Below are 23,242 nucleotides of genomic sequence, written 5' to 3'. Positions count from 1 at the left end.
AGTTAACATGGACTTTAGATTCTTGAAAGAGCCAACATGAAAGTTTTCTTCATGTGCTCAAGTTTCCTCACATGCCTCCAAAACATGCTTTTTCGGTTCGCTGATTCAAACGTGGCTGCACCTCCCATCAGCGTGTGTGGTCAATGAAAAAATTCCATCGTACAGCAGGACGGGGGAAAATTGCTCCGTCGACAACTTTACACTTTTATTTCATTCCTCGGAATGTCAGATTACAGTCAAATGTCCACAGGGAAGTTCCGAAACGTGGACTGTACATCTAACATGCGGCTCCATTTTCATCTCCTTAATACGTGTTGGTGACACTTTTACGGCCTCATTTTGTCCTCTCTGCCTTTCCTTCTCTGCTCCTTGACCATTAGGCTTAATATCCCTCCACCGCATCGACAAAAATAAGACCAATTCCGAGGCTTTTTAAAGGGTGTGAATTTAAATTTGCATGATAATGGGTCCATGAATTAACTTCTTTTGACACTTCCGGGATGTTGGGAATCTCGGCTTCATTTCGACGATGTATTATGAAAGCTGTCCATCAAGCATTGCATATCACCTTTCCATGTGAATGTGTGTTTAATCTGGCGGGATGGACTTTGTTAATCGAGTCATGCAGAAATCAATGCTATGCTTTGTCTCAATCTTTTGTGGGCAAGTGAGCCGTGAATGACAGGCACCTGCTCAAATGTGCTCAAATACACACACACACACACACACACACACACACACACACGTGTGTGTGTGTGTGTGTGTGTGTGTGTAGCAAGTGCATTTGGCACCTCTCCACCATCAGTAAAGCACTCCTCTCCGCTGTAAATGTAGATTTTCACCTCTTTGACCTGCAAACACTCACACAAAAGTATCTGCTGGTGTCTTACTTAAAAAGCCCGAGGCAGCTGAGTGGGCTGAATTTCAATAATAGTCTTTGGCAACTCATAATGGTTACAGTGATACCCTGAATCCATCAGCTCAATGCAATTGTTATGCTATTAGTTTATTTTTTTTTAAAGAGTGATCTTGAAAACAAAACAAAACAAAAAAAAATAAAAAATCCTCGCAGGCGTTAGTGAGGACAATTTCAATTCGAAAGCAAAATTCAATATCATCCAACTCCAAAATGTAATATCCAGTATGATCAACCATCAGTCAACTGTCTCTAGACATAAAAACTTGCAGTAAATGTTATACCACAGCCTGGAGGACCGTCTCACTGTGGTGCTTTCAGTGTAGTCATGATGAACCCGAAATAATTTAAGAAAGACTGCATGGGAGTGAAGTGTATTGTTAAAAATGTCATTGTGGAGCACGGAGAACATCAAGTGTGGGTCTTCCCTGTGAATGTTGCACCACCTCCTATAATTGAAGCTGGTGACTGCAGGGCAGAGTAACTACAATAAAACATTTAACCCTTCCTTGCTCTCCAGCCAGTGACATTTTATTGCTCTTGGCAAACCTGCATCATTATAACATAAATACGCACACACACACACACACACACACACACACACACACACACACACACACACACATACACACACATGTATCTTGTATGGTCATTATATTCCAGTTGTACGTTTATTGCAGAACAACTGCCCAGAGTGTTATCGTTTCGCTGCTATATTTTAAATGTGGAGATTGTAGGCTTCCGGGTGTCGAGGTCGCTGGTGCGCATCCCCGGGGAGTCTTTAGTTAGCATATGTGTGATAAAAATGTCCACATGCGGCATATATTTACAGCTGACCATTGATCTCTACCTCCAAAATGCGTCACATGCGTCCAATTTATTCTGGGAAGCGACACATGCACTGGAAAATGTTGCCAAACCTTAGCTCAAGAGAATTCTGCTGTTATGAGATTTGCATTCACTTCATTAGAATCATTTTCCTTGACTAAAGTGCTCCTGTGTAACACTGAAATTGTTAACATGGACTTTAGATTCTTGAAAGAGCCAACATGAAAGTTTTCTTCATGTGCTCAAGTTTCCTCACATGCCTCCAAAACATGCTTTTTCGGTTCGCTGATTCAAACGTGGCTGCACCTCCCATCAGCGTGTGTGGTCAATGAAAAAATTCCATCGTACAGCAGGACGGGGGAAAATTGCTCCGTCGACAACTTTACACTTTTATTTCATTCCTCGGAATGTCAGATTACAGTCAAATGTCCACAGGGAAGTTCCGAAACGTGGACTGTACATCTAACATGCGGCTCCATTTTCATCTCCTTAATACGTGTTGGTGACACTTTTACGGCCTCATTTTGTCCTCTCTGCCTTTCCTTCTCTGCTCCTTGACCATTAGGCTTAATATCCCTCCACCGCATCTACAAAAATAAGACCAATTCCGAGGCTTTTTAAAGGGTGTGAATTTAAATTTGCATGATAATGGGTCCATGAATTAACTTCTTTTGACACTTCCGGGATGTTGGGAATCTCGGCTTCATTTCGACGATGTATTATGAAAGCTGTCCATCAAGCATTGCATATCACCTTTCCATGTGAATGTGTGTTTAATCTGGCGGGATGGACTTTGTTAATCGAGTCATGCAGAAATCAATGCTATGCTTTGTCTCAATCTTTTGTGGGCAAGTGAGCCGTGAATGACAGGCACCTGCTCAAATGTGCTCAAATACACACACACACACACACACACACACACACACACACACACACACACACACACACACACACACACACACACACATGCACTCGGTAACCTGCATAGCTATCGGAGACCGCGGCTGCCTTTCTCCTGTGATCATTTATTCATACCGCTCACCTTTCTCCGTTTGTGAGCGCACACTATCACGTTTCTTGTTCATGATGTGGTCCCTCTTAATGGTAAAACAAACAGAAAAAGACACGGTAGTCTCCCGAAATGTTGAGCAAGAGCCAACCAGACATATTCCCGATAACAAACTCATGGTGGCGGCCCATCTATGACTTGACTATTTAGGTCAAATCGTGGGCTCATTAGTGGTTCAGATCAAATGCCTCAGCTCTGTAGGGAGTAGTAATAATAGAGTGCATGTTTATGGATGAGAATAAGTCCATGTAGTTGTGTGAAGGGGCGTCTAACGGCTCATGCAAATGCAACTCGTACTAAATTAATGACAAGAGATCCAGCTGGGGTGGAGGTGCTAAATAAATCAGGCCTTGCGAGTGAGTCCTCTTCGAGATTAAAGAAGAAGAAATGGACCAAGCAACGCTGGAATTAGCCAGAGCAAGACTCATGGGGGCGGGTGGAGGGGGGTGCAATCTAATCATTAGACATTTTGAAATGTGCAGCGGGGCCAAGGAAGTCAAAGCATCACCTGATGCAACGAATGGCATTGTGGCTGTTGCTTGTTACTGTGTTTCATCCTGCTCTTGGAACTAATATTCTGTTTATTTCTACAGTACTCAGCTCACGCATTGTGTTTAGTGAGTGCACACTGTGTCTGATGGTATTAATTCTCAAATAAAGTGACTAAGTGATCTGAAAACATCGACAGTCTGACTGTTCATTGAGTCGACGGATAGGTTCAATGAAAAGTCAAGCTCTCGGTGAGTTGTCAATTAGAAGTTTACAGATTAGAGATGCATTGAAAGAACGTCCTACAAAAACCTAAAAATCAGCTAAATAGTCTTTGTTGATGAAGATCATCCAAAAAAAAAAAAAAAAAAGAAAAATGGCAATAAGGAACTAATGTTAAATCAGGACAGGAAGTGAATGGGCTTGCCGTCAGATGAAGATCATCCAAAAAAAAAAAAAAAAGAAAAATGGCAAAAAGGAACCAATGTTAAACCAGGACAGGAAGTGAATGGGCTTGCCGTCAAGTTCATGTAAGAATTGGGAACAAAAGCAGAAGCAACCTGAACACTTGAACGTGCAAGAGTATCGTGAATGAAAGACCAATTCAAAGTTGGCCTTTTTGAAAGCTTGGAAAGCGCAACTTCATTAATCAGGGGTTCATTAAGTTTTATTTCTCTTGAGTTTGTTTGATATTTGATCTGATCTCTTTTTGTTTTGTGTTCTTTTGTCATTTGTTTCACATCAAATACTGTATAATTACAATGTGTTAGATATCAGAGAAGTCACTAACATGCCTTTTTTTTTTTCTGTCACCATCTCTCGGCCACCAAATTTTACTCGTGAATCTCGCATGGGATGTCACATAAAATTATACAATACAATATAATACAATACATGCTGATTTATATTGAATTGGCCTCCACAGCTCTCCAGGACAAACGTGCTCTCTGCAACTTTCGAAAAAGGAGCTTTGGGACCCAAAGCAGACGAATAAAAGCCAAAGCGGCTGAAGCTAAGTCTTGAATCTCCAAATAATGTCCAGAACCAACCTTAGGTAAATGGTCTTTGCTTTCATCTATGTAAGGGCACATCTGTTCATTATTTCATTGGAAATATTCTGTTTTTAAATGACCAAGAGTCTCTTGGCTTAAATTTTGTTCCCTTGCAAAGTGAAACACGCTTGTGTTTATAAAGAGACAAATGTATGCTTCAAAGTCAAATATCATGATATTATGTTCACATCTGCACTTGGTGTCTGATGTTGTCAAGCTGCAAATCTCTTTGACAAGTTGAAGAATAATGAGGTGTGTTGATTCACACACTTTGCGCACAGAATCACCGTTCTGTATGAAATGTAAAAGATATCTTCAGAATTGCAACCCCAGCACCCTTTGGGCCTTTAATCACTGCTCTGTATTGAATATTAAAAAAAAAAAAAAATCCATTAGAAATAAAATCAGCACCATCTGCTTGTTGTAGTGGTTGGCAGGGCTCGGTTGTACCAATAAATAACACCGACTATTTGGTTTCTCGTGCAGTTTAGTTCATCGGAGTTCATTGGGGGAGAAATTGAACATAAAAGGGCACATGGGACAGTAAAAGTGAGTACAGTAGTTTTGCCGCTTTATGCTCTTACTACGGTGCTGCATCAATTTTTACTCCCCTATTCTTCATCCCTGCCTTGTCTCTCCTCAAATTTTTATTTTCCATCTCCGAGTCTGTCAGCTCCACTTGGAGACACCTCTCCCACCCGCCCCCCTCGAGAAAGACGGGGGTGAAGAAAATCCAACGCGACACCTCTCAGAAAGTGGAGACAATTTCAATATTTAGATGAGTTAGCATTTCAAATACAGTATACAATTAGTCCTCGCGTCCCTTCCTCTGTGACGCTCTCTGAGGGAGCGTCGCTGTCAGCTCGGGTTTGCTCTGGGACGGGTTAAACTGGAGGCTAATCCTTCTCGCCTTGGCGAGGACACTCACAGACAGCTGGGGATGACTTCATGTAGCCTCTCCGTGAGCTGCGCCTTCACGTAAACATGTTGAGAGTCAGCCCTCCTCCTCCTCACTTTAAGAAGTGCAAATGTTGTTTGGATTGTGCAAGGCCCGTGAAGGTGACTTCATGAAAACATTTTGATGCACAATTATGCACACATTTGTGTTTATTTTCAGGCAGTTTTCATGTTTTATTTACATTTTAGAAAGGAGCAGAGCAGCTTCATTAAAAGGCACAATCAGAGAAAAAAAAAACACTAATGAGCCAAGGCAGCTGATGTGGTGTCAAGTATTTATTTTGTGCTTCTAATTGAGTTTCAACAAGGTTTTTCCAAAGGGCATTTACCCAACCATAGGTGGGTGGCTGAGTATTGATTTTAGAAAGATATATATCACTTGCAAATATTTATTTATCGTCCTGTTTTTTTTCTCAGTTGGTGGTATTTGTTCTTTGTGAGAAGTGGGCATTAAGCCATTCCCAAACAACATCAACATGCTGCAAGAAAATCAAATCTGGTAATTGGCAAGAGTTCTTTGACATTATGGTAACCTTTTGGCATTCATGGCATTGCCAAGAAAATGGACAATCCTGTCCAAAGTAAACCCACAACACACTGTGACTTAAATTGTGAACCATTCATGAAAAAACAAGCCCACACAAAGAAGAAAAATCCATCCATGCACCCATCCATCCATCCATCCATCCATTTTCTGAACCACTTTGTCCTCACACTGGTCGCGGGGCGTGCTGGAGCCTATCCCAGCCATCTTCGAGCAGTAGGCGGGCGACACCCTGAACCGGTTGCCAGCCAATCGCAGGGCACACAGAGATGAACAACCATTCACACTGATAGTCACACCGAGGGACAATTTAGAGCGTTCAATCAGCCTGCCATGCATGTTTTTGGAATGTAGGAGGAAACCGGAGTACCCGGAGAAAACCCATGCAGACTCCGTATAGGGAGCCAGTATCAAACCCTGCACCTCTGCACTGTGAGGCCAACGTGTTAACCTGTCGACCACCGGGTCACAAGAAGAAAGATATCGATTAAATTCTCGTACATTTTGGGGACAAAAAAACCCCAATACAATACATAATGACTTTTCAATCACCCTGTAGACAGAATATATTTTGTTGTATTGCATACTGTTTCCCCAATTTCATGACTTAGATGTGCATATTTACTGTACTTCAAATTCAATTACTGTATTATTTGTACATTTTTTAAGGTCTTGTCTCAGTTGGAGTCATGCACATTTTCAGTCTGAAAAGAAAATGTTTTGGGCATGTAGAATGAAGCCAGAGTACCACACAAGTGTGTGTGTGTGTGTGTGTGTGTGTGTGTGTGTGTGTGTGTGTGTGTGTGTGTGTGGGAGGGGGGGGGCGTTGGGGGGGACATGCAAACTTCACACAGAAAAGCTGGACTATAATCAACACTAAAAGTGAACCATAATTGTCATGTCCCTTTTGGAGGTATCCACAATTTAATCCGCTGCACATTTATGTTTCCGCTTAAAATAGTGTTTGTGTGAGTGGTTGTGTTCACAAAAAAAAAGTTTTTTTTTTTTTTTGTAGGACAGAGGGATGTTAATGAGGGCATATGGTTGAGATTCCACCTGTACAAATGCACTCACTGTTCAAGGCATAAATCACCCAGATTGCAAAAACACACATAAAAAAAGACATCCCGCTTATGTCTACCCTTGTGCTTGTGTGTGTAAGTGTGTTTGCACTTGTGTACATTTCTGTGAGCACCTACAAACATCTTGGTCACTGTGTTGACCACGCATAACCATTTGCATTTATGCACCCGCAAGCCCACCTGGGAATGTTTTGTAGCATCTTTATGTGTTCTGGCGTGAGCGCACAACATATGTTGGTATCATTTGCATATTCACTTTAGCACAATGCACTGTAAGCTGCGGTGGGGCCCACCCCTCCGATCTGTCTCCCTCATCTCTTTTTCAGGTTCGGCGCAGGTTTTGTAATGCTATCACTCCAAGCATATGGTGGGAGCATCAATTCAATTGCTGCCGTTGTAGTGCCACCTGGCCACACAGACATGCATGCATATGCACAGTCTGTGTACAGATATGAAACCGATGTATGGCTGGGTCAGTTGAAGGACAAGACAAAGGGTGAGACATTGTACTAAGGTAGGATGAATTACATACATTTGGCACCTTCCCTCGGCCTGTGCACCTCTATGGATTCCCGGGAACGGGGCCTTCCAAAACCACTTATGCACCTCAATTGGCTTCGAAAAACTCCAAAACCTAGTTCAGGATCTGGCATCTTATCAGCATGCTGCTGAACTACAAAGCCATTCTGCGTGCTTGCTTTCGAGACAAAAGGTCAGTTTAACGCAGCCTTATTAAAAGCTTGCGCATGTATCTAACTGAGTCTGTGTGTATGCTCTTGTGTGCGTTTTTTAGGAAACATGACTATGGATGTTTCCTATCCTCCCCGCCATTAGAAGAGGCTCATATAACCAGCCGGTGGGCCTGAGAGACACACTCTCTATAAATACACACCACTTAAGGGCCTGTGGGGGGGACTTGGTACACACATACAGCACACAGACGGCAGTTTCACGGCTTCCTATTAAGCCTTCAAATGGATGTTTATGCTTTTCTTAATGTGAACAGGCCTCACAATTGCACATCAAGGTCGAAAAGGGAGAACGTTACAATGTCTTTCTTATTGCTTAACCTTAACTTTTCCTTATTGTACCCTTCTGCTGCATTCATTAACTCAATGAATTAAATTTGTCATTTGGACTAGGCTTAGGGGAATGCAAGCTGGCATTTTCTAGAGATTTGAAATAAGGTTACATGAACCACTCCTCATACAATACCGTGTGCATGTGGAACACTTAGCGACAATACAAGATCACAATACTGTAAAACTCGTGTCCTTTCCTTTCCTATGTATATGTGTGTGTGTGTGTGTGTGTGTGTGTGTGTGTGTGTGTGTGTGTGTGTGTGTGTGTGTGTGTGTGTGTGTGTGTGTGTGTGTGTGTGTTGGTTCATGTAACCTTCTCCGTCAGTATTTTCATACTTTTAGCACCTTGTTTTGGCACCATGTTACTACTTCCACTGAGTGCCTCTGTAATGGGTGGGGTGACACACCACATTCATGCACACGCTCAGACGAACAGAGGCTACACACATTAACACACACTCATGCGTCTGCATACACACTTCAAAGATGTGCATACTCCTGTCACTGTGTCCTGCTTCTGCCTGCAAATGTATGCTCCCCCGGCAGCCCCCCCGTGTGTCCACATCCCAGTAGGGTTAGCGGATGTCGGTCTGGTAGTTTGTCTCACTCATAAAAGCGTGGTTGTCCTAATAGAAGGGCCATCTGTCAATTTGGATGTCTGTCCAGCTGTTTGTCAGCACTTCTGCATGACGGATTGAAATAGCCCAGTGCTACTTTGGAATACTGCAAAAGATCACAAGAAAGTCCTAATCAAAGGTGGGTAGTAAAACGCTACATTTTAAGTACGACATTACATTTCCTTCATATTTTGGACACATTGTAGTCTTCAGACTAATTTTTTAAGGGGTGTAAAACAAGCAAGTAAATTACAGACCATTTTTTGTGGCTGACTTTTTGACTTTGTTTTATTAAAGTTAAAGTGGTAATGTTGTGCTGCAATTAAATTTGCGCATTCCCGTTTTTCTCTATGTGTGTGTGTGATACTGATGAAAAATAATAAGTAGGAAAAAACAATCCTGTATAAATGAGTTCAATGCAGACAAGCTGATGTAGAGATGTACTAGTCAGACTTCGGCGCCGGCAGCAAGGGTTCACTTTCCACTAAATGACCGAGTGAATGTGAACGAGTCCAAGCCAGAGTGTGGTCAGCCATTAGCCCAAAGGCAGCTGGGATAGACTCCAGCGATATATCAAATGAATGGATGGATGAATTATATTCGACCTGATTCAAACATAAAATAACATACTGTATCGCTTGAAAGCAAGATGACGAAGTCATGATGATATGAAAATGATGAAAGAAGCACACTATTACATCTTTCTTTAACTTACAAAAACCCACACTCACATTCATTATACTCCATTAGGATAAGTGGTAGATAAAATGGATACAGTGTCTGGATGGATTTGTCTGTCAGGAACCTTCAGAGGATGAGTAGTTCTATGGAATTTTGTTATTCACTCTCTTTTGTTTTGTTGCAACCTTGGAACTTCTCAAGTCCAGTGCCTTGATGTTCATGCAATATGCAATTTCCTATCAGGTTACATGAAACTTTGGCTTTGGAACTGCTGCCTGAATACAATATTACAAGTAGCTCTCAGCATATAAGGGTCGTTCCAGAATTGAAGGACATTTTGGCTTCAAAATTCTTTAAAAAAAAACTCTTCTCTTTTCGGAATTTCTGCTACATGTTCATAGGTGATAAACTATGAAAGGCTTGATTAGCTCAGTTAAGATCAATGGCCCCGTTTTTATGAGATGATTTATTTGGTGTTTCCATCATTTCTTACTGTAATCACAGGAACAGGGTTGCAAATCCAGACGAATGTTGACTTTCTCTCAGGAGTAGAAGCTGTTTTTTTTTTAGCTTGGTTGTCACTGCTGACCAAGTGGACACATTTACTTATCCATCCATCCGCTCATTTTCCGATCCGTTTTATCCTTACAAGGGTCGCGTAGGGTGGGGGGGGGGGGGGGGGGGTGCTGAAGCCTCTCCCAGCTGTCTTCGGGCAATAGGCAGGGGACACCCTGAACCGGTTGCGAGCCTAATCTAATATTCAGTTTGTTCTTTGGGGGGTGAGACAAGAGAAAAAGGACATTTTCGGGGTTACTTCAGACTTATTTGGCATTTTCTCTTACTTTTTTAGATTTGGTCTCAGGACAAGTAAACATACTGCATAATTTGGTATTTTGTATGTGGATTGTTTACCATTTCATGAAGGGGACATTAAATGTTCTTGAATGATACAGCTCACCAAATAATATAAAACTGGGCATCAGGACACAGAATGGTTTATAAAACTCTTTTCGAGATTAGAAATCATTATCTTTGTTCATAATGGGTGAGAGTGTAATGGGAATTCAAATTCCCATTACAAGAGTTCACATCTGAGGCAAATAAAAGAGTCACACACCTAGTCATGGCCAAAAGTAGCAGTGCGACAATGATTACTCCCCCACACTTTTTCTTATAATGTGCAGTCACGCTGCTTTCTCCTACCGACTACAGCACAGCAGTAGAAAAAGAAAGACTTGTTTATTGCGCTCTAAAGCAATGCAAACGTGAGCGTTATCGCTTGGCTCTTATACAAAGCAAAGTTGTCAAAGTCGTCACATCTCCTGACATGTTTGGCTTCACTGGTTTCTTTTCAAGGATTCCTCAATTGGTCGTCTCGAAACACTTGGCACATTTCAACAGTGTCTGTCAGTCATTTTCCTTTGTGCTGGCCAGAAATCGTTAATTTGATTTGAAAACCGTAAAAAAAAAAAAAAAAAAAGATAAATAAATACATTGGGTAAAAGAAAAAAAAACTAAGAAAAAACAATACCATCCACACACAGACATTTTTAAAGACGAGATGCAGTGTGACACACACACACACACACACACACACACACACACACACACACACACACAATTTTATATATATATATATATATATATATATAGTACAAGTCTAGCGCATATATTCTTGGCCTTTGCAAGTCTAGCGCAAGATCCCCCCTTGCAGATGATGTAGTCATGATGTGGGCAATTGGAGACCGACTTGCCCCCCCGATCGTCCGAACCCCCTAATTGTGACGCACACTCACAGAGGTGCTATTAAAACATTTTCAAGATGATAATCACAATAGAAATTATTTCTACAATGAATCATAGTGATTGTCCACGTTATATTTAGGAATTGATAACGATGACACATCTGTGGATGCAGAGTCTGTCTGCCCGCGTATCGATCAAATCCACCAAAATCACCTGTGTCAGGAGATAGACATGCTTTTTGGGAGACTAAAATCAAGTCTCCTTTTTGTCACCAAACTGCGAGATGCGCATCTACCAAATTCACAAACACGCAAAATGAAAATCTGCGCTCGTTTTTTCCGCCGGTCGCATGGGCACCTGCTCACGAAAGTAGGGCCCATACATACCGAAATTTCCTGGGTGTGATAATGTTTTGAAAATTTCTCACCAGGACTGAAAAAGTGCTGGGAAAAACAGGCATTGATTTGACTTCAGCTACTTTGACCATCTTGTATTTGCATGCCGCAACAACAGAGAAACAGCTCTTTTCCCCCAATATACAGCATGAATGCTTTCAAGGTTGTGGATGATCAACTGCACGCTCTAATGAGATAAACTACAAACATACATACAAAAATAAGAAGTCTGCCTTTACGAGCAAAATAAGGCTCGGTTTTGGCAGATAGCAACTACACTACTGAGTGTCTGTTACTGTAATTGTAGTACGCAGTGGTGTAAACTTGCACTGCATTGCACTGAGAGGCATTTGTTTTCTTTTTTACAATCGCACAACAAATTGTACTGTCATTTGTATGAATACGGACAGCGCTGTGGAGCCCTAGTTGGCATGTCTGCTTCACACTTCTGAGATTTAGGGTTTGAATTTCAGCTATGTGGAGCTATGTTCTCCCTGGGCTTGGGTGGTGACCATTACAGGGTGTATGCCGCCTCTTGCCCAAAGTCAGGGATAGGCTTCAGCTCACACGTGACTCAACTCAGGAGAAGTGCTTAAGAAAATGGATGGTTGAGTGGATTGTTTATTAATGACTTTTTAATGCGCTGGAAGTATAGATGAGTTGCTACCTTAATTTTTTTGACAGGCTGTTTTTTTAATTTAATTTTTTTTTTTTTTTTTTATGTGATGGGGGTTAAGGGCACAGAATAGGAAGAGGTGGTCTGTGGCAGAAGGCAATCTAGGCCAGAGTCGATGTGATCTGGCTGCTGCCCCTCGGGGTGCACCTCGGGGGGTTGACACAGAGTTGCTGTGAAGCTTAGATTCTCACACAGTCAATGACTACTTGCTGATGGGCTTTTAATCCTGTGTCTTATCTCTCCAATCCCTTGGAAGAAGTGAAAGTTTTTGCCCAAACCCAAAAACTTGGGGAGGCGGAATGCTGGATTTCCTAGCACCTACGATTGAATGGTCTTGCCTCCTCTAATAATACCTTTTGTGTGTGTATACGTGTGCACGTGTGTGTACACATGCGCTCGGTGGTGATCCATTACCCTGTCAGCTCACTCCCAAGATGCTCGCCAGAGCCCCACAATGTTCACTGCGTCTGGAGAAAATGACTTCATCCTCGAAATGACCGCACTACCTCATTCCTTTACTGTATTTCCTTTAGATTGTCTCCACTCCTTTGAACCCGTCTCCATGTGCTATCATCAACCCCATTGGCAATCTTACGTTTTATCTCTATCCCTGTCTGCTTTTCTGTCATTCTGGATCACTTCATCTCCTTCACTATTTTCTGCCGATGACTCATTTTCATTCTCCCTCTGCTCCCCCACATACACATCCACTCTGTCCTTTTGTCGCCGACGTTTCGACAACATGTCTGCTCAATGAGGGATGATCCGACGAGCGGCCTCATGCTTTTATGTAATGCTAACATGACAAACGCCGAGTTGGTTGTCTGTTTCAGTCCCATCTCACCCACACGCTCATGCACAGCGGAACATTTAGTGTGATACGCTTGAGTATAAAGCATCAACAAGGCCCCGAGCTATATGACTTTGCTCGCCCATTTTCATGCAAAGCAGTATCGTACACTGATTTGTGTTGAGGGACACATACAGTGGCTGTTCATACCGCACAGTATGCACACTTACTACATCCTCCCAACAAAAAATAAAAAATAAACTGAGGCGTCCATCTGGAGCACCATCTTGGTTGTTATGTACCAATGAGTGGTTAAAATTACACGGCACCTCCAGGAAGTGAGAAAAAAGACAACATGGAGATTTGAAATCCCCATCTTTGGGTATACTGAATCAGCTTCCACTCTTCTTGGAGGACTTTCTCAGGGTGTGGAGGTGGGAGGTGGTCTCAGTTGTACGTGGATTATTCTTCATCCTTGCATTATTTTGACCGAAGCACGTCACAGGGATTTTATTAACCCTTTCATGCTCCCTGTAACCTGACAACATGATAAGCTGTCCAGGGTAGTAACCGTTGTCCCTGAGAGGCTTAAGACACGTTGGAACTGTTTTAATTGATGTAAAAATTGCATCGTACTACAAAACGGAAGAAAAGAGAAAAAATGAGACACTTACTGTAAAAATTTCATCCAGACAAAAAAAAAAAAAGTTCTGTGTCTCTCATAGCTATTTGGAACTTTTAGATTTGGGAATTTGTCAGGATGGTTTATTTGAGGTCTTGTCTGAGAGAGATTGAGTGAATGTAAATGAGCTTTATATGGTTGTTTAATTTCATGTGAATTGTTGGAGTACAACAGCCTCAAAGAAGGAAGCATTCATCAGCCTAATCCTTCAATCCTCCAAAGACTGCGGCTATAATACCGGTCATCATTGTTATAGAGCCACTAATTAGTTGTGTTTTATGAGGACAAATGTGGTTATTCCATCAAACTCAAGTATATTACGAAAGGAATTTACAGCAGAGGCTTGTTTTAATCTCACTGCAAAACAAATGATTGAAGTAAAATGGATCCAAGGCATCCTATTCTTGTTTTTGTTTTTACTTATTGTGTTTTTGCCTCTATTTATGGATGTTTATGTGTGCACACATTCAATTGTCTCTGCCCCCTGCGGTGCTTTTGCACACAATGACAACCTATTCAAATTCAATTAAGGCAGCAGTAAGTGCCCGCGACGTCATTCATTCATCTGCCACTCATTCTCTATTTCTTATCTTCTCACTCTCACGCTTGCAGAATACTGGATGGCATCTGGGTGGGTGAGCACCTTGTTTCCTCTCTCTGGCTTTCCCATTTAATCCCCTACTGTGCCACTTTTTCTTTGCCGTACCAATCATCAGTTTGCAGAGGGGCGCTTCAAACCACTTGTTCAGCTGTCAGCGATTAGTTGAATGCACAGAATGCCAAAATTACTGACAAACGCAGCAAATCCATTTAAACATAACTGAAGCACCTGGGCATCCAAAATAACATGACAACAGGTGTCTAAAGCTACTAAAGGGAATTGGACGTGCAGTTCATGTTGTACTACAGTTTGTAGCAAAGGATTATTGACATTAGCAATGATGCTAAAGTTCCAGTGGTTGAGCAGCATTTTCCTTTGGCCTTGTCAAAAACGAAAAGTAATTTGTGGGACGGCTGTACTAATTCCATTGCCAGCAGATGGGAGAACATTACATTGCCTAAAACGTCAACAAGCTCCTGCCAGTATTAGAAAAATGCTTGGAAAAAACGATCCTAATAGAAGCGCAGGAGAGGCAATTGTGGTGCTTGTCAAATTTTAAAAAATCTCATTTGTCTGTATTTTGAAAACAATATTTAATCTTAATTACTCACACAGGAAATATCATGTAATGGCTGTCCCTGGAAGGGGCAGCGTGTTGGTCGACTGGTTAGCATGCCGGTCTCACGGATCAGATGTGCATGGTTGGATTCCTGCTCGGCCTTCCTGGATGGAGTTTGTATTTTCTCCCCGTGCCCACATGAGTTTTCTCCGGGTACTCCGGTTTCCTCCCACATTCCAAAAACATGCATGGCAGGCTGATTGAACACTCTAAATAGTCTAAATTGGAAATACTCTATATTGTCCCTAGGTGTGATTATGAGTGCGGGTGGTTGTTTATCTATGTGTGCCTTGTGATTGGCTGGCACCCGCGAGGAAAAACGGCTCAGAAAACGGATGGATGGGCTGTTTCTGGGTCTGTTGGAATAAAACTTTTAAAAAATATATATTAATTTATCATGATCACCTCGTTGGCTGTTAAGACTCTGATATGAATATTATAGTCATATTTTATTTTCCTCCAACATTTTGATTGAATTCCTGATAGTTCAATCCACAGGATCATTCAATTGTACAAGTTCCACTGTAGCAAAAAATGACCCCAGGCTGTGATGTGATGTGGCATGAATAAAAAAACAAAACAAAAAAAAAACCCCATCAGATTTTAAACGAATTTGTACTGGGCGTATTCAGGATTACACTGCCGCGCAAACAAGACTGAAGAAACAGATGAAAGTGTGACTCAGTACCTTGGCAACATGAACAGACTTGTGTTCCAACTGACAAAGTGAAAGATTTCCCATCTTGCTCTCAAAGCTGCTTACAGCATGTTTATCAATCTATGTCGCGTAGGTCTCAAAAACGGCTTAAAGACACCATTGTTTTAAAATGGTGCACCAAAAGAATTTATATAAGGTTACAGGAACAGTGAGTTCATCTATATTACACCACACACTTTATGTGCTTGATTTAAAAAAAAAAAAAAAAAGTTGTGAAGTTTTGCACTCTTCTGGCTGTGAAGATTCTCCCATCAGCTTACAATAACTTACAACATGCCATATACGCGCTATGAGTTTAGTAACTCTAACATGTGGCCGTTCCCTGTCAAATCTGGCTTTCCGCATACTCTCCTGTCATTTTAAACACTTTTCCTCCTTTTTTGCTCACTACCAACTGTGGCTTTCCCACAGTTACCGTATTGGCCCGAATATAAGACGGTGTTTTTTGCATTGAAATAAGACTGAAAAAGTGGGGGTCGTCTTATATTCGGGGTCTAGACATTATACCCATTCACGACGCTAGATGGCGCCAGATATCATTGAAGCGAATGCTGAACTTGACTCCCCAGGCCAAAGTGAACCCCTGCCACAAAGAATAAAAATAAAAATAGCGGTATCACGAAGAAGAAAAATAAAACATAGCGGTAAGAAAGAAAAGAGAAGAAAATAATAGAAAAGATAACAGAAAATGGAGAAACGTAGTGACAATCTGGAGAAAAGTGGGTCGAAGATTGGCCAGGTTAACCGGCAGCTGAGGAGAAGTTATAATGTAATTTACATTTCAAAAACCAGAAGCCATTCATTTACGAATGTGATTGCACTTTAGTTTACATATTTAAATGTTCAGATATTAAGATTTGAATGAGGCAAAATAACATGCTTTTTCTCTCAAATATATTGTTATAATCATTTGTTTCAGATGTACTGTAATTATTTTCTGGATAAAAATTAATTTGGGGTTCAAAAAGTCTTTTTTCAAACTTGAGTCTTGAAAAAGAGGGGGTCATTTTATAATCAGGGCCGTCTTATATTCGGGCCAATACGGTACTAGCCACCCAGCATTTTCACTAGTCACAATTTTGTTGCTGTATAAATAGGGGTTATGCACAACCAACTTCTGCATTCAGTAAAATAGGTGGAAGCAACAAAAGTGCGTGTTGTAAAGTTATTCTCCTTTCTCTCTGGTTCAGTGGGCTGTTTTCAAGTCCGAGGTTGTTGCCAAACACCGCTTGAGACTGACTCAGAGACGAGATTACAATAAATGCATTTGGATAAACGTGTGACTTTTCCTGCTTTCCCTCAATAATTTTTTTTTCGCTCCTCTTTCATCGATAATTGCTTCAAACAACAAAGTATATGCAGAAAAAATGATTAAGATTGCATGACTGTCTGTGTCTTATGTGTTGTGTTGTGTTATTTTGTTATTTTGACTTCAAGATGGCGCCGCGAGAGTGACTGCCTTTCCAGCAGCTCCTATATTTTGTTCTTCTACTTCTTCCTTCAGTAACTTTGCTGCTGTGAATTGGGAATTTCTCCATTGCGAGACTAATAAAGGATTTCTTAACGTATCTTATCTTATCTTAAAAACACCTCCCTTTGTGAATATGTTTGTAAACTAGTTGCGTTGGCGCCTGGGCGTGTGTATGGTTTTCGAAAAGAGAAGGACAATAAAGGCCCATTAGGCAGGTCTACACAACATAGGATGCATAAGTACATTACAGAAAGCAGATTTATGAAAATGCCAGTTATTACTTATTTTGAAACTCAGATTCACACTACCCCTTGTGCACTATTTAGCAGACAGACGCTAACTTTGTGTCTTTTTTTTTTTAAGCATTTTTTTTTGTCAACCTTTTTTTGTCAATGTTGGTTTTAATGATGTAAACCCTTTTTTTTTGCTGGGCCTCAAAACATGGATTCTTAATGGATTGATTTCACCCAGAATAAGAAAAACATTCCCATCAATGTATAGTTGTAGCTGGAGTGATGCACTACTTGCACTACCCACTACGAAAGGCATTTTCAAATTTCAAATGCACTTTATTGTCTTCACAGATTTCATTGACAATGGACAATTCTTCGGAAAACCTCATGCTCTATAATTTCCACACAGGCTAATTGTCGATAATGCGGTGGGTGTCTCAGAATTCTCCAGGAGAATATACACCAATGAAAACGGTGCAAGCACAGCTGCTTAAAAAAAAGACTGGAGACTATGGCCCTCTAAAGAGCAGTCAACACAAGATTTCCATTTTTGTTTCCCCATTGTGTGGGGTCTCTCTTGAGAAGTCTTTCCAGACTTCAGATCTGTATGTGTGTCGACAAATGAGGTGAGCTATGTGTCCCTGGTTGAAATGTTTGTATCGGCGCATTGATTTTTACTGATATTTTAAGTGATAATATTCGTCAATCGAGCAGATGATCAATTGACTTCCATGATCTTTCACAAAGGACCAATGGCGTCTTCATTTTAGTCACGTATCACAGATAAACTCGACTGCAATTAGTTACCAGTCAATCGTTGATGTGCGGCAACAACAATTTGAAAGCAGTGCTCTCCAGTATCTGCAAGGCTGCTTCTTTGCCGAGATGCGAGTATCAAGCAAAAGTGTGTTTGCAAGGTCTCACACGCAATTTGCATCCTTGGATCTCACTGTTTGGTAAGCACTTATGACAGAGAGCACGCTGACAGCTGGATTTGTGTGTGTGTGTGTGTGTGTGTGTGTGTGTGTGTGTGTGTGTGTGTGTGTGTGTGTGTGTGCGTGTGTGTGTGCGTGTGTGTGTGCGTGCACGCACCCTCCATTAAAGTCTCAGCTAAAATGCAACAAAGCCATCTGAAATATGCTAATCTGCTGCTGTAAATTCATGACGGAATCAATGGCTTTCATTTTTATCAAATCAATCAGATCTCAATGTCGTAAAGACGCACACACAGCACACTGACCGGATCGGCAGACCTTGGAGTAATATGTCATGTTTCTGACGCACAGGCCCATGGCTTGATCCAGGAATGGCCCTAAATAGCATTTCGCTTCGGGTGTGATCACAAACATTCCTTTTGCCTTTGAACAACCAGCTGATTCATGACAATGTCAACGAGAGAGAAGTGAGAGAACATTCGATAAGCTGAATGACGACTGCACGACTGGAAGAGCGTACAAATGGTTTTCAGGTGTATTATTTCAAAAGAACTCTCTTAGTTGCTACTTGCTCTTGTTTCCATCATAGCGGATGGATTGTAGTGTGAACGCAGGTAGGATGCTAAAATAACGAGTCGCTAAAATCTATGTGGGTAACAATTGAATGGAAGTGAGATTTCGGAATCCTGAATGAATGAAAGTTTATACATCTATCATGTAGTATCTAAAAATGTAGACTCTTGATTTAACAAAGATGATGAAGCCATTTCCCCATGTAGCCACTGGAAGTATTTATTTTCTCAACCAAAGAGACTGGAAGACATTTTTGTTTCATTCTTACATTTTCCTCATAATGAGAAATATATTCTTTTTTTCAAATCGCTTTCCCCACCGTTGGATAATAACGTTCCACCATGACAGATGATCTGCATGGTATCAGATCATCACAGCAAAGGTATATTTATGATCACTTTGTGGCACCACCTGTCCATTGTTTTCGATTGGGAAAAAAGGTGTGGCGCTTTCTGTTCATGTGGATGATGCGTAGAGTGAACAATTGAGTCCTGGCCTCTATTCGAGCGTTAGTTGAGAAAAAGTGAAAGTTGACGTTGTCATGTTAGACAAGGTCCCGCAGTTCACGGATTTGTCTTTGTGTTGAATTCCTTTCTTGAGTGATGCTGATGTGGCATTAAGACTGTATGGTGAAAGATTCAAGGATGAAAGAATTTTTATTATCATGCCAACCCACATTACCGCATGATATGGCGCGAAAGATGATACCCAAGGCCCCAGCTAAACCCCAAACCTGTGAAAAAGAAAGGAGAACAACAAAAGAAGAGAAAATAAAATAAACATGAGAAAAAGGATGCCGCTTAATCAAGCTTTGAACATGTACAATGGTGCAAACATAATTGGTAAATGGAGCAGAAATAAGAATGCAAGCGGCTTGAATCGCAAACGGTTGTTTTGTACTTGAATAAAAATAATAAAGTCTTCAATGTGAAGGGCCAAATAAGGGTCCAGGGCACAAGGCTGGTGTTGGGGCTCCAGAGCACTTTTCTCGTTTAACAGTCTGACAACTTGTGGAAAGAACCTGCTCTTCAGCCTAGTGATCCTGCTCCGTAGCCTCTTGTTTGAGGGGAGAGGATGGAAGAGGATATGCACGGGTGCGTTGGGTCCTCGATGAGGGCCTTTTTTCAGCATTTTCTGGAGGATATGTCTGTGGTTGTCAAAGGCTGTATTGCAAAATCTTCTGGGCAGCCTTCGCTGTCTGTCAAAGAGCTACGCTCTCCACAGCTCTCCACCACACATCTGTCGAAGCTCCTCAAGATACAGCAACCCAGACCGGCACAATGCAAAGGTTTTGCGTTTTTCATTATCATAGGTTTTACATTTCTTTTCGACTTTTGTTTTTGAATTTCATTGAGTTGTGATTGGATTCTAGAGTTTTTTTTGGTTGTTGTTTGCTTTGAAAATGAGAGCCATATCTTGCCTGTTTTAGCTCCCGCCCAACTTCAACACACCTGATTCAATTGTTCATGATTGTTTCAGGCCCCTACAGAGCTTGTTGATGAGCTGATCATTTGAATCAGGTGTGTTGAAGTAGGCAGGCATCTAAAACACGCTGGCTTACATTGAAATGTACAATGAAATGAACCCCGAAAGCTCAAGTATGATGTTAATTGACAAAGATGAACATTTTCATTTACATCTTGAACATAACTTCAGAAGATACCATTCCAGAAATTGAAAAATCACTTCAAGAGCCAGCATCATGCTATTTTAAGATTTGTATTACCTTTGGCGAGATGGGGATTTTTTTTTTGAAGTTGGCGTAATTTTGGTGGCTATTTTTCTAACCTGAAAATAAGACACCTCGTTTACTAAAACCCCCATATCTCCCCATTTGGCTGTCCCGCCCCTTTCATGATATAGTCCTAAAGCTCCTGTGCGCACCACCATCAAAACCGTAAGTAGTAATAATGATGGAAGAAGATCTCGTTTGAGCCTCACGTCCTTGATCTAGCGTCATGTGGCAATCTTTATACAGCATTGATGTGCTATTCATCCATGCACATGGTAACGTGTGTAAGGGGTAAGTTAAACATAATACGTCTTACGTATCGTGCTTGACAACAAAGACAACGCAATAAGGGTAATATTTTGTTATCATTTAGCTTGCCGTTTGATTTACTGACAGCACTGGAATCAACGGCAGGTTTAATTGTGGTAATTGCCCCAATGTTAAGGTATAATCTCCTGGCCTAGCCACTTTTGGACTGGCCAACGTACACCAGGCAGTCCGTTGAGAAATGACGATCATGGACAAACAGCTGATGAACGGAATGGTCTGTCGCCAGGGAGGCCGGCGCCATGGCCGTTGATAGCGCCCCTTTACCGGATACATTTGTCAAGTGTCCCGCTGGCTGGAAATTCTGCGTGTGTTTAATCTGTCGTGGCGGAATAGGAGTGGCTCCTCGATTTTATACATTTAAGATTATACGTTTTACACATTTAGGATTGAGGACCCAATCGCTTTCTTGAACTGGGCAGAGCTGGTGCTGGAATGCTCAGAAATGGGTCAATGTAAAAAAAAAACCACACACCACTTTGGGAGTGGAATTAGCATTTCAACTTGGGTAAGGCTGAATAAAGTTGATTTTGCATTGTACAAGCCCTTTGGAATTTCAGCCATCACTGTACTGTGTATCTGTCAACATGTTATAATACTGTGCTGCTACTTGATCAACGATAGGCACAAAATGTTGATGTGACTTGTAAGTGGCCGTGTTGTGTCCACTGCTCCACTGCTGAATCTGTGCATTACCCTTCTCATTTTCATCAATTATTTTGTACATGCCACAATGTGATTATGGAGGCTTTTTTGTCTTGTTTTGTTTTTTTAAATGAGAGGATGACAGAAGAAATACGATAATAAAGAAAATGGAATATTCAGCAGCAAAGAAGAGGAACACTTGGCATGCTTTCTTCTGAATGATTAATGGATTCAATTAAACTCCCAATAACAATAACATCTAATTCCTCATTGTGCTGCACTGTTAATGAGACATGGTGGCTGCCTTATATAACCATATTCACTCACACACACACACACACACACACACACACACACACACACACACACACACACACACATTCTTAATTGTGACCTACAACCAGGTAAGTGGAAAGCTTGCATGCCATTATGAATAAACTGTCAAATACAGTACCGGTATTATGTAAAATTGTTTCTTATACAGTGGTTAACATGGCAAGATTCATATGACAACCTGTGTTTTTTGAAAATAAATATTTATAAGAGTGAGGCCCCCCATTTCTCACCTCTGACAACCATAATAATAAACACTGAGACAGGTGTTATCTTTTTAATGGCATAATTTTGGATGCAGCTCTTGTCTTGATATCATTAGGTTGTGTAAGTGTGCCTAATACAGTGGCCGGCGTGTGATTGTTTGATTGAGAGCGGTCTGGATTCGAATTGCATTCTTTAAAAACATAAGGCACGTTTCAAATGCATTTGCACATCCTCACATTTGTTCTGTGCATGCACATTAGCAGTATGATCAGCTCCTCGTCAACAGTTATCGCTTTAAAATGGGTCAGGATGGAATAGAAATCAAGGGGTTCCTCATTGTGTGACAGATAGAATAGGAGAGAGCCGGATACACAGGGGAGGAATGGTAAGGTATTGTGAAGCTTAGAGTATGATTGTTTTTCTTTTTTTTTGGGGGGGGGGAGAGGGAGAGAGGGGGTTTGGTGCATGTAACACATGAAAAAATGCTGGGGCAGGAGCAAAAGAGTGGTAAAGTTGAGGAATGCTAAAAAAAAAATAATTAAAAAAAACACCCATTTGGAAAAGCTGGTTGTGGTCTGTTGAGTCCGCACCAAATTTTTTTTTTTTCGAAATTATGGTTGTGTCCTCCAGATCAAAGAGGAAAAGGACCATCGAAATTTACATCAGCACAATGTTCAAAAGCCACGGAGGATCTGTGATAGTGTAGTGGTGTGTTAGTGCCCATGGCATGGGTAACTTGCATACTTGTAAAAATACCACTAATGCTGAAAGGTACACATTGAGGTTTTGGAGCAATATTATGCTTCCGTAACGTAGAGAACCTTGCAGGGGAGGCATAGGGAGGGAGCCAGCTAGGGGCACAAAAGTAAACACTGAACGAGGGAGACCACGGGTGAGTAAGGGTACTGACAAAATAGCAGAGAAAAAAAATTACATTGCCTTCATTTACAGAAAAGCAAGAACTTCACTGCTCGTATTCATATAATAATAATGATAATAAGAATGGCGGCATGATAGTTGCCTGGTTAACAAATTATCCCCCTCACTTCTCAGGGGCACCACGTCAAATTTTAGATTGTTTTAGAGGGTAAAAAAAAAGTTGTTAAATCAGTCTTACTACAATAAATGACATTGGGAGTTATTTTATCAAAATAGAGGTTCACACTTGGATCCAAACACACACACACACACACACACACACACACACACACACACACACACACACACACACACACAAACATC

This window comes from Hippocampus comes, unplaced genomic scaffold, assembly GCF_001891065.2.
Source record: "Hippocampus comes isolate QL1 unplaced genomic scaffold, H_comes_QL1_v1.1 scaffold51, whole genome shotgun sequence".
In the NCBI taxonomy this organism is placed as follows: domain Eukaryota; kingdom Metazoa; phylum Chordata; class Actinopteri; order Syngnathiformes; family Syngnathidae; genus Hippocampus; species Hippocampus comes.
Note: the sequence above shows the minus strand (reverse complement) of the source record.